Source organism: Mustela nivalis (assembly GCF_964662115.1).
Source record: "Mustela nivalis genome assembly, chromosome: 1".
NCBI classification, from domain to species: domain Eukaryota; kingdom Metazoa; phylum Chordata; class Mammalia; order Carnivora; family Mustelidae; genus Mustela; species Mustela nivalis.
This window is the reverse complement of record NC_139020.1, coordinates 66809884-66823463: the sequence shown is the minus strand read 5'-3', so window position 1 is coordinate 66823463 and position 13580 is coordinate 66809884. Positions and strand designations below refer to the sequence as shown.

The 13580-nt window shown below is 52.6% G+C and overlaps 1 protein-coding gene across 3 annotated transcripts in view; it reads right to left on the bottom strand.

Annotated features, from left to right (window-relative positions):
• The window catches only part of SPSB4 (splA/ryanodine receptor domain and SOCS box containing 4), a 77864-nt gene that overhangs the window by 46374 nt on the left and 17910 nt on the right, over positions 1-13580 (bottom strand). The window lies entirely within an intron of this gene.

The window sequence follows — 13580 nt, the reverse complement described above, 5'->3', positions numbered from 1 at the left end:
AATTTCATGAAAAGCCAGAGCCAGCCCAAGCAATGAAGCTCCCCGGGGCTGGTGTGTAGCAGGCCATCCGTCATCAACAAGCCAGCCAGAAGTGTCACCTCCTGGCTAGGAATGCAGATGAAAAGTTGATTTCTGCGTGGGGAGGGGGGCCCCCAAGATGAAACCAGACACCAGGCTCCTTCCTCCAAGAGGGCTATGTGAGGTGGGGGCAAAGCCCAGCTCTGGTCTTTGACCTCTGCCCTTGGTTTGTTTACACACCGTGGGGCTGGGGTCAGAGCCTGAGATTTGCGGTGGGTTCGGAAAAGGACAACCAGAGCTAGTCAGATGTGCATACATGTCAGGGATAAGGAAAGTGTTCAACAACTCTCGAAGCATGACTGTGTGCTGGTGAGAGGCCACTGGTTTGGGAGCAAGGAGGCCAAGCCGGCACGGCCCCGGGCGTTGTGGCCACCGGTGCCCTTGTGTTCAATTGTGTGAAGGGAAAGCACCAGCGTGTGTGGGGCGAGGGAACGCGTGGAGAACGTGCTAGTCCCCTTCTCTGAAAAGCCCACTGTACAGTTGGAAAGGCAGGACAGATGCCCTGAACCTTAAAATCGCACCTTTGGCCAGTCTACGATTACAAGTCAGCAGGGAGAGTCCACAGTGCTCTCCCTGGAAAGCAGTCTCCGACATGATTTGGCTTTAGCATTTACAGTGGGCTTTCGAAGAGTCTGGTGTTATTTCATCTCCATAAAACCCTTCTCTTATTTCTCCCCTTCCACCCATGAGGAAGTGGAGGCTCCGTGGGCTCAGGAATTGGCCCAAGGACACAGACCTAGCAAAGGGCGCAGCTGCTACCCGATCCTGAACCCAGGGGCAGGGGGCTGGGCTTTGGCCTTCCGCCTTCTTGCAGCAGCCGCCCCTCCCCAGATGGGGCTCCTGGCTGTTGCTGTCCCCAGGCCCTCCTCTCTGGCATTCCTGGCATACCTCCCATTACTGCCCCACCTCTTGGCCCTCTCCACCCAGGACCTGTTCCCTTCTCTAAGGCTTCCTGGGTGTGACAACACTCTGGAGGGGCATCTGTGCTGAATCCTCTTCCCACGCTCACCCTGCTCAAGCCAGGCCCAGAGAGCTGAACCCCCCTCCCGGCAGGACTCCAGAATTTCCCATGATGGACACAGGGGCCTGCAACCTGCCATTATGTTCCCCCGTCCTCCCCAGGGGTCCCAGGGCAGCGCTGACCATTAGAACTTTGGGCAATGATGGAAATGCTCTGCATTTGCATGTCCAACGTGGTAGCCACCGGCCACACGGTGGTAGGGACACTTGAATGTGGCTGAATTTTTCATCAAACTTTAATTCACTTAAACTTAAATGTAAGTAGCCGCATGTGGCTAGTGGCTGCTCTCCGGGACAGCACGGCAGTGTGAAATTTTTGTCATTCAAAAACTCTGATGTGCAGAGTCTCTGAGTATTAGCACAGAATAATGGAGATCCTTTGAGGTCATCTTGTCTAATCCTCTCCTTCCTGCAGTGGAGAAATAAAGGCACAGAGACAGGAGATGACTTGCCTAAGGTCACACATGGCTGGTGGCCAAACTGGAATGGGCTGAGCCAGCTTTTCTGGCTCCAAGTCTGGCATTTTTTCCAGGACCTGACCCCTTTCTTCCCTCTTTTCCATCTAACACCAGACTCTGGGTTAATCAAGTCAGTCCAGCTTGAGAATGTTTTTTCAACTCTCACATATATGAACAATCCATTTTGCCACAACACCTTGAAGAGCTGAGAGAAGCCAATGGGACCAGCCAAAAGGGAAACAGAGTCCCCCACCTGCCATGTACCTCCTGGATGGCTCACCCAGCCTGAAGTGACAAACGCCCAAGCCAACAGACACCTGTCAAAACCCTGGGGCTCTATCGTGTCAAGGGACTGAAGATAAGGCAGAGTCCACTGGCCCAAAACCCACCCACATGTCCGCCTTCCCAGGATGCAGCCAAGGACCTGAAGAAGTCATAGCATAGTGGATAGTGGCTGGCCCAGACCTTGGCCATCCATGGTGGTGGGGTGGGCTCCAAGCCCTTGGTCACCCACCCACCTACCACCCAGAGAGGGAAGACTGTGAACCACAAATCCCAAGCCATGGTTCACTCAACAACACGAAGGAACAAAAGAACCATGCGGGACGGACACTTGCCCAGGCCCACATGGGTTTCCCTGCACCATGGAGGTCACTTCTCTTGGCTGACTGGCCAGATGGCTCTTAATAGACCTATGGAGTCCCATTGTGTTCAGACACACACACACACACACACACACCCTAGAATCTGCTTCTGGAGCAGTGACAATGTGGAAAAATTATAGATGGGGTTCAAATCAGCTCCCTCACTAACAGTGCGACCCCGGAAGGCTCCCAAACTTTCTGAACCTCAATCAACCATCTGTAAAATGGAAATCGCAATACCCACCTCAATCAAAGGCCACTTTCACCAAAGTTCCAACAACGGGTCATTTGGTAGAACCAGGAGGCCTGTCCCAGTGGAAAAGGAACTTTAAATATTGCTTCTTTAGAATAAGGCTGTTTACAACTTTTTAAAAAACAGTGAATCATCTGAGTCTGTAGGAGAGAAGAAAATGCCACAGCCGGCAGGCCCCCAAGCCCGGCCTCGGCCAACCCTTACATCCCACAGTCTTCAATCCCCCCTGCACCGTGCCCAGCCTTGCCCTACCCACCAATTCAGTGTTCCCCAGATCTTCTTAGGGCTGTCTCCACCTTGCCATATAGGTCTCCAGTGCCCTTCCCCGGCAGCAGCCTGGAGACACCCCTCCTTCCCTATCACAGTCTCCTATTTTGCTCATTTTGTCACATTTCTCTATATCTAGATTTATCATAGATTTGTTTTCTTCTGTTTCTGTCTCTCCTCCTAAGTTGTCATCACAGTAACCCCCGTGCCTGGTGCATAGGAGATGTTTAAAAAAATAGTCATAGACTGATTGACTGTTACAAAGCCTCTCTCATTGTGACCATGGCCATTCAGCGGACTGTGGCTCCATGGAGAGTGGAAAGTGGGCCTGCCTTGCTCTCCACCGCAGCCCAGCTCCTGGCCCAGGTCAGCACAGGTCAGGCTCTTCACAAACACCGAGTGGAAGGATAAATCACCTCCTTACACTGCGGGGCAGACTGGCCCACGAAGGACCGTTTGTGGTTGAGGGAAGAGCAATGGCTTATTTATACCGAGATCAGATTAGTAGCTCTGGGCAGAGTGAGACTAATTCCAGTTTACTATTCCTGGCTAATTGGAATGTTCTTAGGATTCCCTTCCCCGAAAGTTCAACGGGAAGCCTGTGAACTCTTTCTTCTGTGCAGAGGCTATAGGAAGAATGTGCTCTTTCTCTGGGCCTTGTTCTCCCCCTGAAGCTGTGGTGTTTTTCATCCTGCCACGTAGATGGCCACTGAGAACCCACCCTGTGCCAGATGCTGGGACACAAGGGCAGAGGGGACGGGATGATCTGGCCTCCACCAGTGGTGGGAGAACAGCAGTGACCCAGGAGGTCACAATGCACCTCGACCCTCCCACACCCATGGGAACACTGCCCCTCCTGGGCCCTGGCTGAGAGGCTGACTGGGGCCGTGCCCCATCAACCCTGATGCCCCTCGGGATACCCCAGGAGGAAACCAGGGGAGTAAAGCAGCCTCTCCAAACTCCAGCCCCCAGTATTGACACTTTGGCTGCATGGACTAAACATCTGTTTCCTTGGTGCAGGAGCCAATACGAATGATCTTCAGGTGCCCCATATCCGTGCAAGCTAAGACTTGGAGCCCATCACCTGCTTTTGGCTTGGACCATGGTTCACAATAACCAGTTCCTATAAGTCTGGGGCATCACTGCTTGGCTAATGTAGCACACTCTCTAAGTGACCTGACACCCTCCCACCACTGCACCCCAGTAGTCTCCTGCCAGCCAGGCTTCCCAAGCAGCTGACTTCTAACTAGTGCTAGACTGGTGGCATAATCAAGTGGGAGGTTGGTGTCATGCACACACACACACACACACACACACACACACACACACACTCCTGGATCCACTGATGTTACAGAGGAGAGACAGTGGAATTCTGTGTTTTTACATGACCCCTGAGGGATGCTGATGTCCAGGCAAGTGTGCTAGTGACCAGCTCCAGGACTCTCTGCAGCTAAGGGAACCAGCAGGTAGGACCCCACCCAGCAACAGCCAATCAGGGGGCCGGGGGGCACCCTCTCCCTATACCTGAAGAGAAGCACCGGACCAATCAGACCCCCTCAGGATTTTAAAAGAAGACCTGGGAAAACATGGTGCCAGCTAGGGTGAGGCACAGGAGTCGGGTCAGGGTCTGAGTCAGCCTACACCAAGAGCTGCCTGAGTTATGAGGGAAACAGAAAAGATGCTGCAGAGGTTGGGAACAGATGGGTGGCAGGGAGCCTAGGGCAGACGTGCAGTTGAGACAGCAGCAGGGTTTCTGACCCTCTCAGTCCTCACACAGCACCACACTCAGCCCGTTCCCCAGACAACCTGGGTCTTCTGAACTCCAGAGGAGCTGGACTAAACGTCCCACCCCCACCCGGCACCCAGCCTCCAGGTGAGCCCTGTGAGCGGCCGTCCGCTGTGACGCAGGTCCCTCACCCAGAGGTGGCCATGCTTAGGGAGGTGAACCAGATTCCCCATGCCCCTCTGAGCCAGGCCCCAATACTGGGCAGAGAGCTATCCTCCACCTTACTAAACACCAGAAGCAAACCTGCCCTCACTGGGACACTTCGTGAAATGCATTCTGAGGGAGAAACATCAGCAGGGTGAAGCGAGATCCAGAACAAGGCTGGAGCTCCAAACGGATCAACTCAGACACTTCTACTTAAATGTTTCCAAAGCCAAGGCGACAATGTCTTTGGTGGCAGCTCTGGCCCCTTGCGGCTCCCCAGTGGGGTCCCCCCCACCTTGGGGTATCAGGTGTCTCACCGGCTGAGGTCCCAGAGGATCATGACAGGGCAGCCAGTGCCCACTGGGGGCCCCCGGCAGAAGGGTCACGAGGCGGGGCTCACAGCTCTATTTATAGAAGCGGCCGCCACTGAGGAGGAAGAACTGGGGAGAACCAGCACGGCAGTATTTTCCAAGCTCACGCTGTCTCGGCTTAATTTCATCCCAAGCAAATAAATCATTAAGGAGGCACCGAGTCTTGGAGGATCTGATGAAGAAAGGCCATTAAACGGCACAGCCTTAACTTGAATTATGGAAGGCTTCAGACAAGCAGCCTTATTAGTGTCTGGCTGGGCTGTAAGTCATGCTAACTGCCCCCTTGCCTTAACCAGGGGACACGACGGGGAGGTGCGGCAAACATGGTGCTGCCAGCTGGCGAGGCTGTTCGCTTTCCCCAGTTGTTTAAACCCCATCCTGCAAGTCTGCTGACCCAGTTTCTTGCCAGCCCTGCAGCCCCCACGCCATGGCTGTGCCATTCTCAGGGGCACCGGTGAGAAGGAGCTCAGCCTGGCTGTCCTGCATCTGGGGTATGGAAATGCTGTGGCAGCCAGACTGCTGATGCCGGCTTCAGTAAACCCTCCTGCTAGGGCCCGAGACCACCGGCAAAGCTGAAGGAAAAGCTGGCGGAAGACTCGCCGTGACCTGATGGGCCCGGAGGTTAGAGGTGGGGATGCTGCTGGCCACCTGAATCGCTGGCCACCTGGATCCCTGTGTGGATGGCTGCCTCCAAGTTTGTGCCAGGAGCCAGCTCTCTGCCCTCCTTGGCCTCAGGCTCCTGGTGCAGGGAGTGGGGGACAGTACCTTGTCCTCATCTGTTGGGATTAAATGAGCTGCTGCGCCTGGGGCACCTTATGAGCATCTGTATGGGACTGTGGGAGTTTAAATGAGACAATAAGACGCACGAGCAGCTCCAAGCGGTGTTTGGCCTTTTGTAGGTGCTCAATCGATGACTGTTAAACAAAGAGCTGTTTCTATTTGCAGTAATCCTTTCCCAAACAAAGTTGGCCGCAAGGAAAAGTCATGGATTTTCTTGTGTGTACCTTGCTGGCAACTGGGTGAATTTGGGCTGCAGGACAGGGAAACTGAATCACGTAGTGGCTGGGGAGGAAGGCACAGCTGGACAGTGGGAGGGTGGGGAGCTAGGCGTGAAGGTGCAGGAACAGCCCTCAGGTCAGCCAGGCAGGTCGGCTGGTGGGCAGAGCCAGGCTTGGTCACAGCAGGCTTTGTTGAGTGGAAACAGGCCGTTTCCAACAAAGACGTTAGCACAGAGCAAGGCATGGAGGAGTAAGCAGACTGGCTTGGCTGCAGGATCAGAGTGGGGGTTAGAGAGGTGGAAGGTGGGAGCAGGGGACTCCCTGCTTTGTGGTCTGAGCAGGGTGGAGACAGGGCCTCCAACATGCGGGAGGCCCAGGGAAGCCAGGGAGGGTTGCAACAACTGCCCAAGCTGCCAAGGCCACTTCTTAGAAAATCATCATTCTCCTCCTAAACTCCCATGTCCTCTGCCATCTATGTCAGGGATTTTCAGCACAAACTTACAGACTGCATTGAATTCTCACTGTCTTGTTTCTGGTGAGGTGCATTTCAAGGAGGATTGGAGGCAAGGTTAGGTCTGGTTCTGCTGCTAATTAGCCGGTGACCTTGGGCAAGTCCTCCCAGCTCTCTGGTCCATTCAGCTCCCACCTGTAAAATGAGGGTCTGGCCCCAGCCACCAGACAGCATCTGTTCCCGCTCCATTGCCTGGGGCCTGCCCTCACCCGCCTGCCAGCTCCTCCTGGCCACCTCTTGCCCCTTCCCTTTCCTCCAAGGGTCCAGCAGGGGCTAGCCACAGCCGGGCCTAGTGGCCATCTGTTCAGAGCCAGATGGTGCCCCTCAGGCCCAGCCTCTCAGCAGCTCGTCCCCACCGACAACACACGTGGGCCACAGCTGGGGAGGAGCCCGTTTATTTGGACATCCTTGCTGAGCACATGCTCACCAAGCAAGTCACCACCAGAAACTACAAAATACTTAAACCAGACGCTTAGCTGGAAACCTTTGAAACTGCTCGTGGGGAAGGCTCAACATTCCCAGCTCATTTATAACAAGCTCACAGCGGTCTCTGAACCTCAGGCGGCATTTCCATCAAGTATCTGAAGGAGAAGGGAAACAAAACCTCCCCCAAACCAACATACTCCCTTAGGTGAGATCCCTCAGACCAAAATTAATAACAATAATTATTTCCACCTTTAATAACACTAGCAGTAATTTTACCAATCTACGGGAGTTGTGACAGTCATGATTGGCGATTTTTTAAACCTACTTTTTCCAGTATCTTCTATGGGCCAGGCACACCCACAATCCTGACGCCTGTGGCATAGTATGTTTCTATTACTATTACAGATAAAGAAACTGAGGCTCCGGCGTGAGCCGACTTGCTCAGGGTCACAGCTCATGAGCAGCCCAGTGAGGAGGGAGCCCCAGCTCTTCCCATGAGGCCCCATGGAGGCCCTCTGAGAGGAAGAGGGCAGGTGCAAATTGTTTCCAGTGCCCCTGTGTGTGACTCCGCTGTGGCCCACTGCAGACACTCTCCAGACTGAGCCCGAGTTTCAAAGAACCCTTCCTGTAGGCAGGACTTCCAAGAGTCAACCTCCTGACTGTTCAAATGTGAACTGCTCCTCCCCGGGCCCCCCCCAACTCAGAGCAAGGCCACAAAAACTGCTTTCAGCTGAAAGTCTGTTCCTTTTTGTGGCAAACAAAGGGTAGGGGCCACTTTCTGAATGTCAAGATTCTGAATTGAATGGCCCAGCCCGTCACACAGCCTGGCCCCTGCTCGAGTGTGAGGACAGATGTGCTGTGCTCGACGCACAATGAGAGGTGGGACTGGGTCACCCTAGGGTCAGGCTTCAAGGGGGTGGCCTCTCCTAGCCAGCCTCCCTCTGTTCCAGCCAACTGTGACTCGGTCCCCCTGAGGAAGGGAACAGAAAAGCTCAGCAGGTCGCAGGAGGCCAGCAGATTCGTAGGCACTTTCTGAGTGCCTACTATGTGCTCAGTTTCAAGGGGCACCACGGAGGGAGTCCCTGACTCAAAGAGCTATCAGCCTTGGCCCTGGCAAGAGCAGCAATAGCAGCCCACCCCCATTATAGAGGTGCCCCGGGCAGGTAAGCAGTAAGGGGACTCTGTGTGCTGACACAAGCCCCACGTAAGGACTCACCAGATTCTACAATTCAAATGCTCCTAGTCCAGTGCTATGCTTGAAGCCTCCATCATGGCAAATTAATGTGGTTCTACTGTACTTTAAACTAGAAACCAAACCACTCACAAGATTCATCAAGGGACCCAGATGCGCTCAGCATGGGACATGGCACAGGTGATGCTGAGAAAACACGGTCAGACCCAGAACACCCTCTGGCACACACCCCTAATCTGAGCCGCATGCTGGACTGCACTTCATTTCTGCTTCATTTCCAATCCTCACTGCAACTACGCAAGGCACACATAATTATTCCCACTGCACAGAGAGGAAAACAAAGGCTCGGGGATGTTAATTAGCCAGAAGGGGGCAGAAATGAAATGTAAATTGTTTATTTTCAAAGATTATGTCAAAAAAATGGAGGTCTGAATAAAATAAATTGTGATACAACCATACCAAGAAAACCCACGCAGCTATTAATAAAGAATGAGACAACTCTCCAGTAATCATATTAAATAATTGCCAAAATCTATGAGGGGGGAAGTGAGATGCAGAGCAACGTTTACAGCATGATCACATTCATGCAAAATTTCTCTGTCATAAATTTCTGTAAGGACACACGAGAAACTATTAAGGTGGCTGCCAGCAGGGAGAAGAGTTAGGGAGCTAATGGGTGGGAGGGTATTTCATTGTAACATTTAAATTTGTTGCTATGTGCACAGTTTGCCTTTCAAAAGTAAATGTGCACATTTTTAAAAAAGATTTTATCTATTTGAGGGGCACCTGGGTGGCTCAGTCGTTAAGCGTCTGACTTTGGCTCGGGTCATGATCCCACCAAGCTCCCTGTTTGGTGGGAAGCCTGCTTCTCCCTCTGCCTCTCCCCCTGCTTGTGTTCTCTCTCTGTCAAATAAATGCATAACATCTTTAAAAAAATTTTTTTTTTTAGGGGCGCCTGGGTGGCTCAGTGGTTTGGGCTGCTGCCTTTGGCTCGGGTCATGATCTCAGGGTCCTGGGATCGAGCCCCGCATCGGGCTCCCTGCTCCGCGGGAAGCCTGCTTCCCTCTCTCTCTCTCTCTGCCTGCCCCTCTCCCTACTTGTGATCTCCGTCTTTCAAATAAATAAATAAAATTTAAAAAAAAAAATTTTTTTTTAAAAGATTTTATCCATTTGAGAGAGAGAGAGATTGCAAGAGAGAGCATGAGCAGGGGGGCATGGGGGGAGGGGGCTCAGGGCAGCATGGCAGGGCATGAGGGGTGAAGGGGAGACCAGGCCTGGGGCCGGAGGGCCAAGGAGCTGCTTCTAGACATCAGGGAGGTCGGGAGGACCATGGCACCTGGGAGACACAGGGGAGTTGAGCAAAGCTGGTGAGTTCAGTGCTGACTGGAGGATGGCTCTGGCAAGGGGATGGTGTCCTTGTACTCAGCCTGGTTGAAGATTCTCTCTGGCCTTCATCAATACCAGAAGCCTTGGCTGGCTGCCGGCCTCTTCCGCTGAGCTGCTGCGCCAATAAATACTGTTGGCAGGTCAATTAAACCATCTAGGAACGTCTGGAAATACAGCTTCCCCGGCTCGATGCAGGTTGACAAGCCCTCCCTGCCAGTTAGTCCTGAGGTCCCAGGTTTCCCACTCTCCGCGCCCCCCAGAGAAGGAGCCCCTTTGCCGACACCTGCCCTGTGGAATCAGGTCTGATGTGGTGGGCAAAATGGAGTCAGAGCTGGTCTAGGCGGCAGGAGGCCTGGCACGGGGTGCTGATGATGGACTGGGGTGAAGTACAGCCTTCGTAATCGCTACCTGCTTGGCCTTGAACAAGTTCATGAATTCTTTACCTCTCCAAGACTCCATTTTCCCGTCTACAAAATGGAAATAACAGCAACATTGCCTTAAAGCTTATTGTATGGGTTAAGAAAAGAGAGAGAGAGAGAGAGAAAGAAAAGAACACTTGGACCAGAGTACAAAACATGGGTGGCATAAAATGAAGTATAATTGTAATGACCCTGAAATCACAGCCACGAGGGCTCCCAACCCGCCTGTCTCTGTCTGGGGCTCCTCTCCACTTGCTGTGCCGCTCAGGCACTGCTCACCACCCAAGATCTCCAAGACAGGAGACAAAGCTGTTCTGTCAACCCTCCTGGCCTCCACTACGGGGCAGGCGGGGCTGGGGAGCAGAGGAGTGATTCCGGGAGCCAGCCTGGAGCTGATTCCAAAGGCCCAGCCCACCTCACAGTGGGGCCAAACCTCACAGCAGTTGGGACATTTTCAGTGACATTTTCCCGTTAGCGACCAAAGCACGCCTGATTCAGGGACACTGCTGGGGCTGTCTTGATGCAGCTAGCTTTTCAGAATACCCTGTGGCGCTCTGTGCTGAGCCAAGAGCTTTGAGGGCTGGAAATGAAGGCGGGAGGAAAGGGAACGGTTGGGACAGCATCTCCGGGTCTTCCCCTGATCTGCCACTGAAGGAAAGGTCCTCTGGCTGTGTGGCCACCCAGCCTAGTGGAGCCGACTTTCCTGTTCCTTCCCTTCCTGCCCCCTCTGCAAACATCTCCACAAGGGGCCCGTTGGGCCAGTGTGCCTCAGTTTGAGTCTCCTGGTTCCCCTGCTTACTGTGTGACCTCGAGCAACTGACTCAAGTTGTCTGGGCTGCAATGTCTTCATTGTAAAAGGAGATAATACAGGCATTCGTTGAAAGAGTAGTTGCAAGGATTAAATGAGTGACAGTGTGTGAAGTGCCTAGAATAGAGGCCAGCACAGACAAAGCATCTCGGTGAGAGGTAGTTATGGGTGGTGTGTTATTACCACTGTTATCACTTGGGCTGTGGGCCCAGTCATCTGAAGACAGCTTGCTTGCTTGCCTGGTCTCAGTCCCAGGCTTTCAGATGGCAGAGCCCCTGGGCATCCTACAGTTCTTCTCAGTAAACCCTGAGAGGTGAAGCTGCCTCACTCCATGCTGTAGCTGAAGAATGTATTTGCAACCGGAAAACACACTTCTAGAAGTTCTACCCCAATGAACACAAACTTCTAGAAGCTCTACCCCCAATGAACACAAGCTAATAGAAGATCTGCCCCTAATGAACATATGCTTCTAGAAGCTCTACCCCTAAAAAACACATGCTTCATCATTAAATGTGGTTAGTCCTTTTTGAGTCTTGCTTTCATAATCATAAAAACTCAAACACCGAGAGAAGGATATCCATCAACTTACTTCTGTCACACTAGAGAAGAAGCTTCTCTATTCAGGCCACTTTTGTTGTAATCCATAGGTGAACCCAGGACCTGGCTTGGCTCGCCTAGTTAATGGAAGCCATAAACACCCATTGCTGTGTGTCTGTTCTGTGCCCGTGAGCTCTATCATGCTCATTTTACAGAGAACAACACCGAGGTTCAGAGAGATGAGGTCATCTTTATGCCCAGCCTTCTAGTGAGCACAGGGGCCAGAGTCGAACAGTTTGTGTGAGGCCTTGGGCACCCTTCTCTCCCCAGTGATCTTCTGGGGAAGCAATCCCAGAGAGCAACCCTGCCTTTCTGTTCCAGAGTCCGTCTCTGATTCTGCTTCCCCATGTCCCTGTTGGGTCTGAGTGTGGAGGCCTGACATCGTGTGCATAATCAACACTGGCTCAGAATTCTCACGTACAGAACCCACTGGTCATTCTCTGCCCAGGGACTCCTTAAGGCCAAACCCTTCCTGGTCCCAGGGGATACCCCTGGGAAACATCAGCCCAGGTCACTGGCTACAGGCATCACATAGTCCCCTCCCAACCAGCTCCATCAGACTCTATGGCAGCACGTCCTGTGGGTCACTCTGTAGTCAGGGCTTGTCCTAGGCTGACGATGACCTTTCAAAGCCCAGAAAAGCTGAGGTCCCCCTCTCTGCCATCATATCCTGCCCATAATAGAGAACATTTACCCCCGTCTGGAGAACAGACCAGTGAGACAGCAGATAAGCCAATACTGACACGGAATGACAGATGCTACAGGCTTGCATCACATGACATCTTGGCCTTCTCTTGCCTCCCGATGAGCATTCCAGCTTCAGCCAACCTCAAAAATCACTGCCAGTGGGGAGGAGAATGGAACAGGCCAAGTTTCATCTGCACCAAGCTTTTCCAGCCACCTGAAGGATCCAAGAGCTCAGAATGCCCCGGGAACAGCTGTCCTTTCCCACCAGCTCCCCACCAACATTGCACCGAGGGTACCAGGGCTTGACTGCTCCCGATCCTAACACGCATGGGGGAGCCACCGGCTACAGCCTTGTTAGAACCTTAGCTTTGTACCCAAAAACTGAGCAACAGGTAATAGCTGAGTGTGAACCAATACCCAATACCCAAGGGAAAGCCCACCTTGGAGGCCCAACTGTTGGCTCAAGGAACTCCTGCTGGCTATCAGTGTCAGCCTGTAATCCCAGCCACCATATAATTGGTACTACCATACCAATCTCACGGCAGCTATGAAAGGGACCTGATACTGCCCCATTTTACTTATAAACAAAATGAGTTGTAAAGCATTAGAATGGCTCACCAGAGACACAAAACCATTGAGCACTGGGGAGGCAGTCGGCCCTAAGGCACATAAGCCTCCAAAGCCTTGTATGCCAAGTCCACTCTTCTGCTCCCAAGATAAATTCTGGCAAGTAAATTTTCCAGTTCTGCTTGAAAGGAGTGTTTGTTGTTGCTGTTGGTTTTCTTAGTACAGGGGTTTGCCTGGTCCCCATGTCTATGAGGGTTCCAGACATTCTCCACAAGGCACTGGGATGATTAAACTAGCCCTTCTCAGGACACACTCATTTGCTCCTAGATCCAACTGGTTAATCAGAGAAAACAGAACAACACTTCACCATTAATGGCAGTCTTCATCTAACAAGCATGAAGATGAAGTCTGAGCAAGAATGTCCCCTGTTACACCGGAGAGCCGAGCACACCAGCCACTTTCTGCCGGCCTGCCACCCTTGAAAACAGCCAGCCTACCCTACACTTGAGGTAAACATAAACTTTGAGTAAAATGTCACTCTTGACTTCTTTTCCCGGATGTTATTCTCAGTCCCTCAACTGAAGGGAGGGAGCTTGGGGAAAGAATAGGCCTCGGAGGCAGACCTAGGGGGCTGGTTCTCTGTAATTCTGCTCTTCCATTCTCTCCTCTCTGAAAAGGGAGCAATTATAGCTCCCATCTGACGCGAATAAACGGGAATGTTGGCTGTAAGCCCCTGCCTCTGTGAGCTTCATCGGGGGTGTGGCAAGAAGTGTCCTGTGTGGACGAAGAGTGTGGACAAGGAGAGGATGAGCTCGCAAGGCTCCACAGAGCAGGTGGCCATGGACGCCTCCCTGCCTTCCTGAGCGACTCCCTCCTGAAACCATAACCAATGTTGTTGCCATGATTTTGAGGCTGCCTCACAGCATCATGTGCATGTTAAATGAGAAGAGGCCTCAGAGCTGCCAGGG